Here is a 19206-nt window from a genome sequence, read left to right on the forward strand (position 1 = left end):
TGGTAGCAAATTTGTTGTGCTTATGACTACAGGTGATTTCTGCTGTCTTGGAATATATGCCATTGTTCATTTGTGGGAGGCAAAATTTGATTATTACAGTTAAAATTCATGCCCAGCACAGTGGCTCAATGGTTAGCACTGCTACCTCACAGCACCAAGGACTCAGGTTCGATTCCAACCTCAGGTGACTGTCTGTGTGGAATTTACATATTCTCCCTGTGTCTGCATGGGTTTCATCCCACAGTGCAAAGAGATGCAGGTTAGATGAATTAGTTTTACTAAATTGTCCAGGAATGTGCAAGCTCGATGGATTGCCATGGGAATGGCAGGTTTACAGGTATAAGGTAAGGGGCTTGGTCTGGATGGGATGCTCTTTGGAGAGTGGTGTGGACTTGTTGGGCCGAATGGCCTGTTTCCACACACTAGGAATTCTATGATTATTATTATTTTCAATCCGCAGTACATTTGGTAGTCCCTGGATAGAACTATACAATCTCTAGTCTTTTAAATGTGTATTTTGGTGGTGATTTTCTTTTTCATAAAGGATTATGGAATTGAATGAAGCACAGATCCTTTGAAAAGTATTCTTTTCATTCAGGACAGTAAAGTTCCTATTTGGAGAAGAATCCCCTTCTAAACAGATCCACCATATGAGTATATAATTTGCAGCAAATATAAATAGCAATGGACGCTGATTATATGATCTTCTTTCCACCAACAAGTCATACTAATGAACTGAGGTTTGACAAATTCTATATGGCAGTCAGCAACCATAGTACAATATACAAAGGAATGTTTAGCATGTTTCATCGTTGAAATAATAAGGTTTTTCCTTATATACTTAAAGAATTCAAGTCCCAAGCAAACAGAGATCACTTTTTACTGCTGCTGTGAAATCAACAAATTGCATTTACATAGTGTCCTTACTATGAAACTTCACAAGGCACTTCACAAGGCATTATATAGCAAGCTTTGGTGGTTATGACAAATTTGATTACAATGCACAGGAAACTAATGCAGTCCCATAAGATCTTTCACAGACATTGAGAAAGCCACAGCAGTAGAAGTGTAAGTCGTATTTACAACTTTCTTTGGCAGCTTTCTATCCTGTTCACAGGCTGGAATCAGTTTCAGCATACTTACTTCAAAATCCAGAGGTCGTAGATTGAAGTCCCATACCAGAGATCTGATAATTTAGACTGATCATAGAATCTCTACAATGCAGAAAGAGGTCATTCGAAGATCAGTCATTCCTGTTTGAAAGTGTGGATGTTCAGCAAGATTAAGATTGGGCTAACCCTTCAATGATTAAATAACCTACCCCCCACTCTCAATCTGCATTTATTAGTGAAGAATATGCACCTTAACATGGTTCTGTTGGGTGACCATGGAGCAATACCACACACAAGTCACTATTTTCAGCAAAGAAGAAGAAAGTTAGCAAAAAAAAGTTTCTGCTCGGCATTCATGTTGTTTGCAACATCCATGAAATAGCAACACTAAAGCTCTCTGATTAAATATGCTCTAATGCAGTGCTATATTCAGTGCCTAAATGGAGCTGGTCCCAAACATTGGTTTATAGTTTGTGCTGTCTTTCTTACAGAGGAGATGACATAATTTCAGCTGTTGTTCCTATTCAGTCAAATGGCCTTACAGTGAGTGGTTGTAGCATGCATTACAGGTTACATATCAGCAGTGCTTCTTGAAAAATAAGCCAGTGTACAGCTACAGTAGCTCTACACCAATGAGTAATTTGGCCTATGTCATTCAGTGCCTTATTTTTTAAAATACTAATTCAAACAGATATTATAAGCAACATGTCAGTATGGCTTTTAATTTTTGAAAAAATATAACCTATCTGTATTTGAACGTAAAGAACGTGGAAGTTAAATTTCACCAAGTCTTTGCTGATCTATTACCATAAATATCATGCAAGATAACAGAATAACCCACATTATGAACAGAAATTAGCAACTCCAAGTCTGAAAGTAGCCAGAATATGGAACAAACCTGATGTAAGCCCAGTATAAGTTAAACCCACATGTGACAGATTGGATTTCTTTATGGGTAGGAGTAGAGGAAAAAGCATAGGCCATCCAGTTTATGGAGTTAGTTCTGTTACTCTAGATTATAACTGATCATCTCCTCAATGTCATTTTCCCACATTCTTTCCATAATCTTTCCATTCTTTCTTTGGGGCAGCACAATGGCACAGTGGTATGCACTGCTGACTCACAGCCCCAGGGACCCAGGTTTAATGTGTGGAGTTTGCACATTCTCCCCTTGTCTGCTTGGGTTTCCTCCGGGTGCTCTGGTTTCCTCCCACAATCAAAAGACGTGCAGGTTAGGTAAATTGGCCGTGCTAAATTGCCCATAGTGATCAGGGATGTATAAGTTAGGTGCCTGAGTCGGGGGTAAAGGTAGGGGAATGGGTCTGGGTGGGATACTCTTCGGAGGGTCGGTGCGGACTTGTGGGCCAAAGGGCCTGTTTCCACACAGTAGGTATTCTATTATTCTAATAACCATTCAACCCATTATTCTCTGGAAACCTGTCGATTTTTGTCTTGAATCTCCTCAGTGATTGAACTTTCACCCTCTAGGGTAGAGAATTTCAAAGATTAATGTCCCATTAAGTGAAGACATTTCTCCCCATCTCACTCTTAATTGGCCTAGCCCCTATTCTGAGATTGTATTCTCTGATTTTAGAGTCATCAATCAGGGAGAACTCCCTATTTGAATCCACCCTCTCATGCCCTGTAAGAATTTTAAAAATTTCAATGAAATCACATCTTATTCTTTGAGACTTGAAAGAATGCACGCTCAATTTTCTCAGTTTCTCCTCATAAAATAATCTCAGAGATTAATCTACATAATAAAACAAAGAAGTGCGGATGCTGGAGATCTGAAACAAAAACAGAAATTGCTGGAGAAAATCTGCAGGTCTGGCAGCAACTGTGCAGAGAAAGCAGAGTTTACATTTCAAGTCTAGTGACTCTTGATGAAACTCTGCTTTCTCTCTCCAGATGCTGCCAGACCTGCAGATTTTCTCTAGCAATTTCTGTTTTTGTATTAATCTTGTCAACTTTTGTTACACTGTCTCTATGCCAAGCATATTCTTCCTTAGATAATGAATCCAAAACTGTTCAGGATCCTTCCAGGTGAAGTCTCTATACAACTGCAGCTAAACATCTTCATTTCTGTATTCCAGTCCCTTGTGATATAGGCCAACCCATCATTTGCCTACTGCACCAACAGGATAGCTTTTAGTGGCTCATGGATCCTTTTGAACATCCTCACCCCAATCACTCACCATTTGAGAAATACTCTTTTTTTTCTCTCTCTCTCTACCAAAGTGAATAACTTCTCACACATTTGCATTACTTTTCATGATCTAGCCCATTCATTTATCCTTTCTAAGTCTTCTGGAAACCACTTTGAACCTCATTATAACTTGCGTTTGGTGTCATCAGCAAATTTGGAAATATTACAATTGGGCCTGTATCCAAATAATTTACATAAATTATGAAGCTAGCAATGATCTTTGTGATAACCAACTGGTAATGGCCTGCTATCTTGAGAATAATTATTTATCTCTATGCGTTGCTTTCTGTCTATTAACCAATTCTCAATCCATTCTAGTATATTTCCCCCTAATTCCATGCACACTCGTTTCATTTCTTCACCTGAGATGTTGTCAAAAGCCTTTGAAAATCCAAAGACACTGCATCCACCGATGCTCCTCTGTCTGTACTAAAGTAACATCTTCAAATCCAATTTTGTCAAACGTGATCCCTTTTCATAAATCCATATTGACTCTGTCTAATTTTATCATACTTTCTAAATTTTCAGTTATCAAATCATTTATAATATGGTCACATCATTTTCTGTATTACAAATTAATATGTTAAATTAAATTAATATGGAGTTCACCAATCTCCTTTTTTTTTCCCCTTTTTAAATAATGGGCTTACATTTGCTACTTTACAGTTATTAGGAACTTTTCCAGAATCTGTGGAATTTTGAAAGATAAACACCAATGCACCCACTATCTCTACTACTATTTCTTCCATCTGTGATGAAGGCCATCTGGTCTAGGAGATTCATCAACTCTCAATCCAGCTAACTTTTCAAGTATTACTTCTTTATTAATAGTAATTTATTTTATCTCTTTACTAACACAAATTCCTTGGTTACCTAGAAATTATGGACATTTTCTGTATCATTCTCTGTGAAGAAAGATGCAAAGTGACTGTTGAGTTTTTCTGCCATTTCCTTGTTTTCATCTCTAAGTTCTCCTATTCCCGACCTGTAATGGGCCTAAATTTATCCTTGCTCATTTTTTTACTTTAACATATCAAGTAGAAGCTTGCACAGGCCGGTTTTATCTTCCTCACTAACTTACCTTCATATTCTCCTCCAATCAGTTTCTTGGCCCCCTCTTGTCATGAATTGCTCCAATCCATAGGCTTGCCGTTATTCATGCATGTTCTTATAAGAGAACTTCAATCAAAACATCAAGATGTAGAACTGAGTGGAGCTAAAAACAAGAAGGAACAAACATTAGTGAGAGTTGATGGCAGAAATCTGAATACCAAGATATTTCACAAACATCATCATCTGATCCTTATACAGTCCCCTCACCAAAGCACATATAAAACTTAATTCAACTAAATAACACTATTGTTTCAAAATGTACTAACTTAAATTCTAAAAGTTACATTTCTGGTGTGCCTTTCCTATTTTCAGTACTACCAAAGCAGTTATGGATATACATATATATCATAATGTTGTAGCACAAGCAAAGTCACAAGAAGCAATGAGACAAATTACTAGATAATGATCTTGTTTAGGGAACGCATTTGGCCAGTTTACCAGGAGAACTCTATTTCAGTTTGAGTAGAGTCATGGAATTTTTTATGACCAACCAGGAGGGCAGAAGGCTTTCAGTTCAAAATATTGTTAAAGACACAGCTCTTCAATATAACGTCCCTTAGTATTATACTGAAGCACCAATCTCCATTTCATGTTCAGATTTCTGGAATGGGATCTCAATCTATAACCTACAGACTCTGAGACAAAAGTATTAATACTGATCCTAGGCTGACAACTGGTCTAGAAATTATACGTCATGGTACCTATTGCCATATTCAATCCAATGCATTTCAGGGACCAACATCCTATACTTCAAAGATGCCATAAAGAAACCTTATACAGGGGAAGATCAATTCCAGGTATCTGAATTGGCCACCTAAATCAGATATTAACATCTCAGTGGCATTGCATGTTTTTCAGAATGCTTTAGAAAATTTTAGTTTCCCTGTGCTGGTGCCAAGTCTGGCTTTGCTTGCTTGAATGTAGTGTAGTAAGTGCCTGGAATAAAACTAAAGTAGAAAAAATGTTTTAAATTTTGACATAGCATAAGAAAATTTGGGAATGCTCTTCCCAGTTCAACAGAACACTGGAGAGCCCATAACCAGCCACTCCAAGTGCGAAGCATGAGTAATTTTAAATAAATCCCCACTCTATTTTCAAAGAACGTGTTCCAGAAATTCCTTTTTAAAACTAAAGAGAAAGGAAATTGTTTGGTCATAGAAAACTTTATTGGTTCAAAGATTGGGAGAAGATTTGTAGCTCAGGTGCTCGTTGTTGTGGATCTGTTCACCGAGCTGGGAATTTGTCTTGCAAACGTTTCGTCCCCTGTCTAGGTGATATTCTCAGTGCTTGGGAGTCTCCTGTGAAGCGCTTCTGTGCTGTTTCCTCCGGCATTTATAGTGGCCTGTCTCTGCCGCTTCCGTTGTCAGTTCCAGCTGTCCGCTGTAGTGGCCGGTATATTGGGTCCAGGTTGATGTGTTTGTTGATAGAGTCTGTGGATGAGTGCCATGCCTCTAGGAATTCCCTGGCTGTTCTCTGTTTGGCTTGCCCTATAATAGTAGTGTTGTCCCAGTCGAATTCATGTTGCTTGTCATCTGCGTGTGTGGCTACTAAGGATAGCTGGTCATGTCGTTTCGTGGCTAGTTGGTGTTCATGGATACGGATCGTTAGCTGTCTTCCTGTTTGTGGATTAGTGGTGCTGGAAGAGCACAGCAGTTCAGGCAGAATCCAAGTAGCTTCGAAATCGACGTTTCGGGCAAAAGCCCTGGGCTTTTGCCCGAAATGTCGATTTCGAAGCTACTTGGATGCTGCCTGAACTGCTGTGCTCTTCCAGCACCACTAATCCAGAATCTGGTTTCCAGCATCTGCAGTCATTGTTTTTACCTCGTCTTCCTGTTTGTCCTATGTAGTGTTTTGTGCAGTCCTTGCATGGGATTTTGTACACTACATTGGTTTTGCTCATGTTGGGTATCGGATCCTTCGTTCTGGTTAGTTGTTGTCTGAGAGTGGCTGTTGGTTTGTGTGCTGTTATGAGTCCCAGTGGTCGCAGTAGCCTGGCTGTCAGTTTGGAAATGTTCCTGATGTATGGTAGTGTGGCTAGTCGTTTGGGTTGCGGCATGTCCTCGTTCCGTTGTCTTTCCCTTAGGCATCTGTTGATGAAATTGCGAGAGTATCCGTTTTTGGCGAATACCTTTTATAGGTGTTCCTCTTCCTCTTTTTGCAGTTCTGGTGTGCTGCAGTGTGTTGTGGCCCTTTTGAATAGTGTCTTGATGCAACTTCGTTTGTGTGCGTTTGGGTGGTTGCTTTCATAGTTTAGGACTTGGTCTGTGTGTGTGGCTTTCCTGTAAACCTTTGTGGTACAGAGAACACCGAACGGAGAATTCACCACAAAGATGACAAGCAACATGAATTCGACTGGGACAACACTACCATTATAGGGCAAGCCAAACAGAGAACAGTCAGGGAATTCCTAGAGGCATGGCACTCATCCACAGACTCTATCCACAAACACATCGACCTGGACCCAATATACCGGCCACTATACCGGACAGCTCAAACTGACAACCGGAAGTGGCAGAGACAGGCCACGATAAATGCCGGAGGAAACAGCACAGAAGCGCTTCACAGGAGGCTCCCAAGCACTGAGGATATCACCTAGACAGGGGATGAAACGTTTGCAAGACATATTCCCAGCTCAGCGAACAGAACCACAACAAACTTTATTGGTGCTGAAAAAGGGCGCATTTTGTTGAAGTTTTTCAGCTTGCATTCATCAGGACATTTCTCAAAAATACAAATTCAGAGGGAAGACTGACATTTCTACTACATGAGATGAGAGTACTGATTTGCCAATCTATCAGCACTATCCTCTCATGCAGTATAAATTTTAATTTTCCCCTTGAATCTCTTCTTAAAAATCCCTCAGGAGAACAAGAAAAAGTTTTGATAGAATTTCCCTTTCAGTACTACTCAAAAGATTAAATTTACTCTGAAGCAAATGTTCATCTGAGTCAAATTTCTGCATTGTATCTGGCTGCTGTGGGATCTCTTGAAACAAACAATGGGGAGCTAACCAGCACACTCTTTGTAGTCTGTGGCTGAAGCTTTTAACTGATCATTGAAACTTATAACAGACCTACCCCAGAACAGCTGTCCTGTTGGTTTTTGAAGAATCTAAGAGTTTGGAGTGGATCTTTGAATCATTAGCTAACCTATAAGACATGCAATCTGATCCTTCTGCTGCAGTTACATAAAGCTTCAAGAAGCTTCTACTACCATTCACTTCCCCAACCAATGTCAGCTTAACTTTTAACTGGCCTTAAGATAGCTGATTAGAGAACTACCATGTGGAGAAAGGAAAGCAAAAGCCGTCATATGCAAAAAACATTTCCCGAGCCAAATTACTCTCATTAATTCAATTTGTGTCAGAAATCCATGTAAATAAATCCTGACAGCTGCAGCAGGTTTCATTTCAAAAGGGCTTTGACAGGAATGTGGGGACCAGCAAATCATAAAATCTGCCTGTGCAGAGTGAACCATTTGCTATGCAAGGAGGGAGGAAAAGATACTCACTGCAGTGGAACGTTGTTTTTTTGATGACCTACCAAAGTGAGACTGGTACGTGCTTCAGGAATCTGTGTTAGCCCTTAGAAAAAAAGCTGATGTCTTATGTGGAGATGTGCTGAACAGCTGGTACATTTTAAGGCTTGTCCACACTTTGGAAATTCCAGCCATCCCATACCTAATGCAGTTGCTGAATATTGAGGTTTAGGGTCTGCTGGCTCCAAGTCTCCTGAGAATTTTGCTTTGCATAGCTTATTGTTTCTAGACCTAATGGAGCAAATTTTCTTAAAACTTCCTTTCATCATTCTTAAGCTGTAAATTGACTCAAATAATTTTCCAAAGCTGGTCAGTCAGAGAGGGGAATTTTAGAAGATTTTTAATGCTAACTTTGTAACTGTGAACACAATATCAATATATATTTGTTAGATAATTTGTGGCTTTTTTTTAGTGATGTTGTCTGTCTTATTATCATGCGTTATTAACATGATCTAAATTACCTTAAACAGATTCCAAAGTTAGCTGGCAGGATGTTAGGTTCACTTTGTTTCACTTGTATTTGAGACCTATGCTAAATTCTTGAGATTGTGCAGAAAAAGGCCACTAAACCTTTTGCAATTGCTTTGTGACGGTTTCTCACAGTTTTTCAAGTGATACAAATGGAAACACTTTGACTGCCATATTCTGAAAACATCCCTGTTTATAATCACTGGATTTAAGAACATGATCAGGTTGTCAAACAAGGCTTGATAAAATTAGTGCTCACCTTATACAAATACCCAAACTTTAAGTTAGTTTGTTATCAATATAAAAAAATGTAATTGTTTAACTTTTTTATGTAATATGTGCACAATGATTCATGGCTATTAATTCCACTGAACTGTTGCACTCAGAAAATGTGAAATTTTTGATAGTTTAATGTTTAAAAATGATAGTTGTGACAGGTAGCAAATAGGAACTGATTGTGGAAACATATGTTACATTTTGGAGCCAAAATGCTCCTAAATTACTGAAATTAATCTTTAACATGTAGATTTAATATGTAACAGTACTTAATCCCCAGAGTAGCATTGGAGCCCATTTAACTTCAACCTGAACGTAGTTTCTGACTCTTAAGATAAAAATCAGTAACTTATACTATGGAGAAATTCATTGTATTGCGAGGGATCTGAGCAATCTATATAAAAGGAGCCAGTGATGGTAGCATTTGCACCTTTTTTTTAGTCCTGGTGAATCTATTCTGCATTTGGGTGATGTAGTGCTCCTTGTACTGCCAAAGGGACCATTGCAAGAGGTTGGGGTAAATGTCACCGTAAAAACATAATCCCAAATAAACTGAAGAAATGTTAAGACTTTACAGAAAAAAATTACAAATGTATAATACCATATGTTTTGGAGAAAAGGAATTTCATAATTTGTACTTCACTGCCAAATAACTATGCACCTCACAAACAAATGCTCTTTACTGGAGGTTACTATATTCTCTTCCGCAAGTCTGATGTTTCAGCCCAGTATTTCCAGGAATAGTGGAAGGAAAATGACAAGGCTGGACACCATTCAGTACTACGTCATTATATATACTTATAATATTTTTCTTTCTCTTTCTGCATAGTAACCAGCCTTAATGTAAACCAGTCAGGAAAGCTGGGGGTAGGAGGCCACCGCTGAAAACATTGGAAAAAGCACCCAAAAAGGATGTGGGTGATTGGGAGAAATGTTGGGATTGGCTTTGTGAAATGCTAATGCAGGGAAGTCAAGCATCATGGAATGAAGAAAGAGATCAGGAGTTGTAGGTGGGAAGGGAAAGTCAGTAACTGGGAGGGAACCAGCAAGTGATCATTCTTTGGGGTGGGGTTGTGTGTTGTCTTTACAAAAGGTGATCATCAAGAGAAAGAGGTCAGTCAATGTAGGAGGCAATTTGGCAGTGGTGTGTATGTTTGTGGAGGGGTCTGGGGTTAAGGTGGTTTACGTCTAGGGGTGAGTATGACGTAGTGGGCACAGGGGTCCTGCAATCACAATGGGGTGAGAAAAAAGCTGTAATGTCTCAGGGACAGCCAAAGGCTGCCTTGGTAGAGATGGAAAGAACACTCGCTCATCCTGTATTTCTCATCACAAGGGGTGGCACAGTGGCTCAGTGGTTAGCACAGTTGCCTCACAGCACCAGGGTCCCAGGTTCGATTTCAGCCTCGGTCAACTGTCTGTGTGGAGTTTGCACATACTCTCTGTGTCTGTGTGGGTGCTCCAGTTTCCTCCCATAGTCCAAAGATGTGCAGGTCAGGTGAATTGGCCGTGCTAAATTGCCCATAGTGTTAGGTGCAGTAGTCAGAGGGAAATGGGTCTGGGTGGGTTACTCTTCAGAGGGTCAGTGTGGACTGGTTGGGCCGAATGGCCTGTTTTCACACTGTAGGGAATTGAGTCTAATCTAATGTAATCTTGAGCAGTAATTAGATCTTCCAATCTGATAAAATAGTACTTTGTTTGTCCTTGGGAAGTATCAAAGCATTTCACAGCCAATGGGATACTTTTGAAGCACAGTCCTTGTTGTTTTCAACCAAGATAGCTAATTTATACTGTGAAAAGCAATAGCTGCTATTCACCCCACCTTTTGTGATATAGCAAATGAAGTATGTTTTGAAGTGTAGTCACTTGTACTAATAAAATGTACATAGCAAAGTGCAATAAGCAGCAAATAACTACAAGAAAGGTATTGTGGCTGGTGGAGATCTGAAATAAAAACCAAATTATACAAGTCCAGTGCTGCTCTTCATTAGAACTGCTGTAATGTCCATTAATAATTAATTAATCTGTTTTTGGTTTTTATTATTTGTGAGAAATATGTTGCCTTAGAATCTCAGAAATTCTAGCTCCTCTTGAAACAGTGGTTTGGGATGTTTATGATTATCTGAATGCTGGCACACCGCTTTAGTTTATTGTATTATTTTAAAGATGGCATCTTGGCCAATGCAGCTCTTCCAACTGACAGTCTGGCTGTGTGTTCAATGATAGATTGAGGCATAAAACCACAAAGTGTCCTGAAAAGTGTACATATGAATTTTTTTTTTCAAAATGCATGAAACAGTAGAGAAATGCAGATGAGGAAGATGACCTGATTTTCTTCTTGTGAAATGTACGCATGCAGATTCAGTTGCACGTGATAGAACCTATTGGGATAAGAAGCCCCTGGTGAGAGTGCTTTTGAAGAAATTAAATAAGGTTGCTTCTGGCTAGATATAACAATGCAATGGGTTGGATCTGGTTTGTAGGCCTTGCATTGTGTACAAATGCTCCAGAAAAGTTTCTGTGGCCCCTCTTTGTTTCTGAGCAAGAAGATCTTTGTGTGTGTTTGCATTTGTTCAATACAGGACAAACCTAGAGGAAGGGATTGCCTTGACATTCAACTAATTAGCGTGGAAGCATACATCTGGCTTTCTAATTACTGCTCTCGGCTTGCCGAGACCCAAGCTGTTACCTTCATTAAATCATAGCGCAATCTTGTAAGGAATTTATACATGAATTCCCTGTAAGAATTGTATCTAAATTAGTATCTGGCTGGGCTCTTTTCATTCTTTATGGATACAAGCTGACAGAGACTGGCAAAACATGCTAATTGGTAAGGCCGAATCAAGAACAATAAGTCTGCCTAATATAACAAAAGGACAAATGTGTCATTCAACACCAAGCAGATTGTATAAGTAACTTGTGAATTACTATAATTATCATAGGCTGAAGGCAATAGCATAATTGACCCTGAACAGCAGGAGTGTATTGCTAAGTTAGTAAATACCCTAGTCCAATTAAAAGAGCAAGTAAAAGGTGATTTTTCATGAGCTTAAAGTTTTGTTTTAACCTTTTGTTTTAACCAACATTGTAAAACTCCTGAGGTTTTGTGCGTAAAGACAAATTTGTTCTTAACTGAGAAGAATTTTAGTGAATCTCTTGGGCCAAGTCATGGGATAGTAGCAAAGCAAAGAAAACAGTATCAGGTTTAGTAGTTTGGCAAAAGGAAGACAAAAAGTGCTTCTGTGTGAGGATTTTGTCTGAAGATCATTTCCTGATCCAAGGAAGTGAACAAGAACTAAATACAGCTCATGTCTTCTTGAAAACAGTCTCCAATTTTTCTGCACTGTTTCTGAGATGTTAGGCTGTATTTAAAGTTACTCTTTCTTCCCTAAATAAATACGAATTTAAAATTTTGTTATCAGGTTTTCTCCCCCTTTCTTTTTCTTTCAGTAAGCTTCCAGATAGGTATCCTTTTTTGGAATTAAATTGAATTGAATTTGAATTAATTGTCCTGCATTAATGCTGCTTTGTGACTGTTGGAGGTTATGGCAGCTGCACAAGTTGCCTTGCAAATTTTTCCTTCCTCCAGGAAAGTGCCTTTACTACTTTTATGTATCTTACCAATAGGACACATTCCTCAATAACCCCGTGTAATTTTGAAAAGTCTATGATTTAAAAACATGGGCAGTATGGTGGCTCAGTAGTTAGCACTGCTGCCTCATAGCGCTGGGGACCCAGGTTCGATTCCCACTTTACGCGACTGTGTGGAGTTTGCACATTCTTCCTGTGTCTGTCTGGGTTTTCTCCAGGTACTTCAGTTTCCTCCCACAATTCGAAGATGTACAGGTTAGGTGAATTGGCTATGCTAAACTGCCATTAGTGTTCAGGGATGTGTAGGTTAGGTGCATTATTTTGGTAAATGTAGAGTGGTAGGAGAATAGGTCTGTGTGGTTTACCTTTTCGGGGGTCAGTGTGGACTTGTTGGGCTGAAGGGCCTGTTCCCACACTGTAAGTAATCTAAAAAAAAAAATCCCTACAGTGTGGAAACAGGCCCTTTGGCCCAACAAGTCCACACTGACCCGCTGAAGCGCAACCCACCCAGACCCATTCCACTACATTTACCCCTTCACCTAACACTACGGGCAATTTTGTTGGGCCAAAGGGCTTGTTTCCACACTGTAGGGATTTTTTTTTTAGATTACTTACAGTGTGGGAACAGGCCCTTCAGCCCAACAAGTCCACACTGACCCACTGAAGCGCAACCCACCCAGACCCATTCCCCTACATTTACCCCTTCACCTAACACTACGGGCAATTTAGCATGGTCAATTCACCTAACCTGCACATTTTTGGACTGTGGGAGGAAACAGGACCACCCAGAGGAAACCCACGCAGACACGGGGAGAATGTGCAAACTCCACACAGTCACCTGAGGCGGGAATTGAACCTGGGTCTCTGGTGCTGTGAGGCAGCAATGCTAACCACTGTGCCACCATGCTGCCCATTCTGGGACTCTATTCTATGATTTTCCTTGTGTGTTTGTACATCTACCTGAATTCAGTTCTGTCTGGTCTCCAATCTATTCCCATTAACAAACATCGAACAGAGTCACTGACACCATTGCTGTATGATTGAGCAGTACATCAAGTCACATGGGATGGATACGTATGTTAAATAGAAAAGAAAATGCAATAATTATTTAATGAAGAACATTTCCAAAACTATACAACTTGGACTTTGATTTTTTTTTTCTTTACATTGATTTTCCAGAGTCAGGTTCTAACATCTTTGTGAAACAAGGCATGGGGCAGGCTGTTCTTAAAGCTCATTGCAAGAAATAACTAGCTTTCATGCTAACAGAGTTTATACAGTCTCAAACAGATTCCTACTGTGTTGAAGATGAGAAATCCAGAAGCTTAATTTTTAAAAGGTTTTCACTGCCACTGAAACATGTTTCACAATAGCTCTTCAGTATTTTGAAACTGTGATGTTTTTTTAGTCAGGAACTCCAGAGATTTAAATAAATCAGTTTTTAAAAAAATTACAATCAGTTATTTCTATTTTCAGCTTTTCTGCTTTTTTTCAAAGCAATGGTTTAAATTTTACAGCAGTCATTGCCTTAAAAGTGTAAATGTCAGATTAGTGTGGCAGAAGTTCAGCATCACATCTGAATTTGGTCCACTCTTAATATTATGTTACCATTATGTTATTCAGTCACTACCCCCGAGTGTGGTGGACAACAGGACACTGAGTAAATTTAAGGAGGAGAGAGACAGATTTTTAATTAGTAACAGGTTAAAGGATTATGGGGAGTGGTCGGGAAACTAGAGTTGAGGTCAAGATAAGATCAGCCATGATTGTATTAAATGGCAGAGCAGCCTCAAAGGTCTGAATTTGCCTACTCCTATTCCTTGTTGTTAATGCATACAGTTTCCATCAAGGGTGTTAGGAAGTGAACAGGAAAGGCAAACTTATCTGTGTGCGTTTTTCTTCCTACTAGTAAACAACTGAGATAATTGTAGCAGTGCTCTGATGATGTATCCTTAAGCAGTTTTGTTCAACTAGTCCACGTCAGTAGATTCCAGCAATGCAGAGAGCTGTATTTCCTTCATTGTTGTGCAAAAAATATTTAAGTCTCCTTTAGTCCACTGTTGTGAAATCAGCACAGTCTGGGGCTTGAATCATTGTGCCTCAATGTGAGATCAGGGAGCATATTCTTAATTGGACCTATGTTGCATATTCCATCTAATATTTTCCGATGTTTACTTTATACTATGCTTTGCAAATTTGACTACACCAACTTCAGTTCAACAAAAGATCAACTGACATGTATAACACTCCTTAATCCCCGATCCACTGAGCTTATTTCATGTAATCAGATTCCTGTGTTGGCCAGCCCCTACTCCCTCCACAAATATTCTTACTTCCTTCCACAATGCATCACATAGACTGATCTAGCATCTCTATCCAGCTGCTTTCCCGCTCTAAATGCTGATTACATTTTTAAAAAGAGACATTGCAGTTAATATCTGCAGGCTTTTCAAGCAACAGATCCCAGCCCAATTAAATATTAAGATCAACTATTTGGTACACACATATACTTCTGTGATGATGTTTATTGAGGAATAAGTTTTAGCTAAGCAAGCTTGAGAACTCCTTTCTCTTTAAATAGGCCCACAGGATGTTTTACAAGTACGTGAATGAGCAGATGGGATTTCGTTTCAGCATTTCTTATGTAAAAAGGCATTGCTATCAGTGCACTTCTCCCTTAGTCATTGCATGCTACACTGAATCAACCTACGTTAGTTATATATTCTTTCTTTCTGACTGAGACCTAAGTATGCTAAAAATGAGCTTATGCATTAGCAATACAGGTCAAGATATAAGTTATTCCCTTATACCCTCAAATGAGTATTGCACGCTCACATCAGATCAGGTTGAGTGATTCTACTGTCATTGGTCAATGTCACATTCAAATGATGTATATCTATGGACTGTTTGGCACCTTCAGACTATAAATCTATCTATATTATATCTAACTAAATTTTGATGTATGTGGGACAGAGTCTCTCTGGCACACCTCTTAGTGTACAACTCAGTGGGGGCATCAACAAGAAACTGGGAAAGATTTTGTAACAACAAATTGCTTTTACTAGCATTCATGATAACTACTTGCAAAATGGTGATAATAGGAAGTTTAAGACAAAATATTTTATGTAGCAAATCCTTAAAATCAGCTTGAAGGCATTTCCTATCACATCAGTTCAAAGGAAGGATCTAATGAAGACTATTTCAGGAGAGCCTATTCCATGATTGGTGTTTTATTTATTTGATATCAAGTGATTTTTGGATCCAAGCTTCCTATATTCAGTGTAATTTAGGCTTGTCCTCTGATGATCCTAAAGCAGTTTCATTCAACAATTCCATGTCAGTAGATTCCAGCAATGCAGAGAGCTGTATTTCATTCATTCGTGTTCCCAGGTTGTGCAAAAAACATTTAAATCTGCTTTAGCCCAATGCTGGCAGACAGACATGATCCTAACAGGAGGAGAAAGTGAGGACTGCAGATGCTGGAGATCAGAGCTGAAAATGTGTTGCTGGAAAAGCGCAGCAAGTCAGGCAGCATCCAAGGAACAGGAGAATCGATGTTTCGGGCATAAGCCTTTCTTCAGCAATGAGAAAAGTGTGTCCAGCAGGCTAAGATAAAAGGTAGGGAGGAGGGCATTTCCAACGTCCCTCCCCCAAGTCCCTCCTCCCTACCTTTTATCTTAGCCTGCTGGACACACTTTCCTCATTCCTGAAGAAGGGCTTATGCCCGAAACGCCGATTCTCCTGTTCCTTGGATGCTGCCTGACCTGCTGCGCTTTTCCAGCAACACGTGATCCTAACAGGATACATCATTAGAGCATTGTGAAAACAAAACCTGCTCCTGACCAGACTAAAGATAGGAATTATTTGAGAACCATTCTTCTCTTTGCTGCTGCAGGAGCAAAATAAAAGACAAAGTACACTCCCATAAATTTACTGATCCTTTCACTTGAGTTCCTGTTAAGATAGTCTAAAAATTATGTTTAGATTTTATTAAGGAATAAAATATTTTAATGATGCGGCACAACAAACCATTTACTTATTCTAAAATTTAATGCCTTTCACCCAGCTGAAAGTTATTTTGCCTCTCTTTCTGCCATTTGATTAAATTCATTAGTTGAATCTCAATCACTCCAGCACCACTGTTTCCTCAAAGCATATTGCTATCAGTCGAAGTTTTAACAGGATCATTGTCTGCTGAGAGATACAATGGTACTGCAGATTGCTCTTTCGGTCTCAAACATGTCTAAGACAGACAGCTGTGCAATCCTATTGAAAGATATGTTGAAGGAGAATGTTTTGATTAACCAATTCCAAATCCCAATTTCCCACACTAAATTTCCATACCTTTGGTTAGCATAATTAAATGTAGTGATTGAATAAAGAGTATTATCACTATTTTCTATTTTAATATTATTGTAAAATATTGTAGTAAACTCTAATTTTCTTTTGATTAACTGTTGGATATTTCATTTGTTTTCTTGAATGAGTGTTTATACTTTTTTTCTGGACATTACAGTCTGACTAATTAAAGAGTTTTCAGCATATCTGAATATTTTTCCAATAGCCAACAATATATTTTAAAGCACATCTGTTAAAAGCAGTATCCTCTTTTCATTATAGTTGCTTCTGGTTGCTAACAGTGAGCATTAGAAAATAGTTCTTAAATTTGTTGGGTTCTAGTGTAGTGTGACAGTTTTTCTCATGTGATTAAGTGATCTAATCAGTAGTAATGACTCATAACAAGATGGCCCAGGTTACACCTCATGATTAGTGTATAACTTATCTTTCCTGGTTTTGCACTGTTAAAATTCTCATGAAAAATAGAACTGCAGTCAAATCTGTACAAAAAAGGATAATAATCATTGCTTAGAGTTTTATCTGAATTTTACCCCAGAGTGTTCATTATTGCATTCATAGCCTTTTAGAGGAATATTGAGTGAGAAAACAAGACAACTGCTTGTTAGAAAAGTGAATATGCTGTGAGACTAAATGTATTGTAAAGATTTCCAGTTTTTACTTGGGTTATCAACAAGAATCTAATGCGATTATGACACTTTCTTTCGCATAAGTCTGTTACTTTTGCTGTTTTCTTCAAGTTACAGACAAGAAGAAATGCTTTACAGATAGAAACTGCAATTATGAAACCATTTCCTCAAGTTATGTCCTTCAAACCACTAGAATATTAATTTAGCTTCCAGCTTTAGCAGTTACTCATATTCAGTTGCCTTCACCAATGGAATAAATTTTCCCAACTTTTGGGCCAAGCTGCTGAATGGAGCAGTTGCAAAATGAACTCTTTTAAAAACACTGATACTGGACAAAAAAAACCCTCTTGAATGAACTTGGGAGTTAAAGGCCAACAATTCAATAAAAAAGTAATAGTTTGGGCCATTGTGTACTCATGGCCAGAAGACAAAAGCAAAGTAGGAAAATGTAACAGAAACAGGATGGACTTAAGGTGAAGGCTTTTTTTTTGTATTGGTGCCAGGTTATGCTGAAGAGGCATGAAACAGCTGCTTTCTCTGCGGTCTGAGACCTACTAGTCAGAGCACAGTTCCTGTCCAGGGTTTCCAGCTGAAGTCACTTGAGACACAGATACTGCCGATTGCATGTTTACTCATCTGTGAGAATGCTGACAGCAGGCGTTTGTAAATTCCCACAGTTGGCCAGCTATAGACATAGAACAGATGCCTGGATTATTTGGACTGATTCTGTAAGGCTTTTACTGCCTGTGGATCTAATTCATTCTTTGTTATGGACTGAACTTTCTGAAATTCAGTTTAGTTAGGAGTCACATATTCTGTAGGTTTCATTGGAATAACGTTTCTTAATTAAACTCTCCTCAAACTGAATATTGCCTGATTTTTTGTCCAGAAATCAAATTAGTGATTTAAATTATGGAATATTGGAGAGTAACAGCAGGGGATTGATGAGGAGAAATGTTCTAAAGCCACCAAAAAACTGTCAAGCACACAACTGCTGTGTAACTGACCCATGTATTGCATGCTTGAAAACATTATTTGACTTTCACATAATGCTTTTCATAAGAGAATCAAACTTGCATTTATATAAAACTTTTCACAATCTTAGTTGTCATAAAGTTTTTTTTAGGTGAAAGAAAGCATTTTGATTGTTGTCACTGATGTAAAATTGCATCTGTTGAAATGATGCCATCTTCCACAGGGCTGCTTGCTTTTTCTTAATCAAGGAATGTTTTCCCCTATTCCCCCAAACCGTGGTTAACCAGCACTCAGTCAGGTCTGACTCATTTCTCACATACCTGGCCTTACTCCCTTTATATTTTGCTCTGGGCACCCTTACAATTTGTTCCACTTGATTTCTGAAGAAGAGTCACTAGACTTGAAGTATTAACTCTGATTTCTCTCTACAGATACTGGCAGTCTTTTTCCAGCAATTCCTGTTTTAGTTGTGTTTTTCCTTCATTTGGTTCCCCTGCAACCTACCACAGACTTAGCCTAGCAATTACATCCTTTAGTGCTCAGTCAGTACTGGAGCTCTTGAGCCACTCTTGATGATGGACATTGAAGTGCTTCCCCCCCAATTCAAACTTCATTCTGTGCCCTTGCCACCCTCTGTGCTTCTTCCAAGTAGTATTAAACATGAATACTGATTTATCAGCTGAGACAGTACAGTAGGGAGCAATTGCAGGAGGTTTCCTACTTTGTTTGACCTGATGCCATGAGACTTCATGCAGTCCAGGATAATTGTTAATGAGCCTCCAGAGCAGCTTCTTCCCAACTGTATACCACTGTTCTGCCATTACTGTTGGCTCTGTTTTGTCAACTGGATGATGTACTGCACATAGTATCTGGGAAATGATCTGTAAGATAAGAATCCATGGGTACGATTGTCAGGTTGTGTTTGGCTAATCTGAGGGATAAC

At 38.9% G+C, this 19206-nt stretch overlaps 1 protein-coding gene across 5 annotated transcripts in view; it reads left to right on the forward strand.

Moving 5' to 3' along the window:
• The window catches only part of atp8a2 (ATPase phospholipid transporting 8A2), a 561594-nt gene that overhangs the window by 499659 nt on the left and 42729 nt on the right, over positions 1-19206 (forward strand). The gene's annotated exons all lie outside the window — the stretch shown is intronic.

The sequence above is a fragment of the Chiloscyllium punctatum genome, chromosome 9 (genome assembly GCF_047496795.1).
Source record: "Chiloscyllium punctatum isolate Juve2018m chromosome 9, sChiPun1.3, whole genome shotgun sequence".
NCBI classification, from domain to species: domain Eukaryota; kingdom Metazoa; phylum Chordata; class Chondrichthyes; order Orectolobiformes; family Hemiscylliidae; genus Chiloscyllium; species Chiloscyllium punctatum.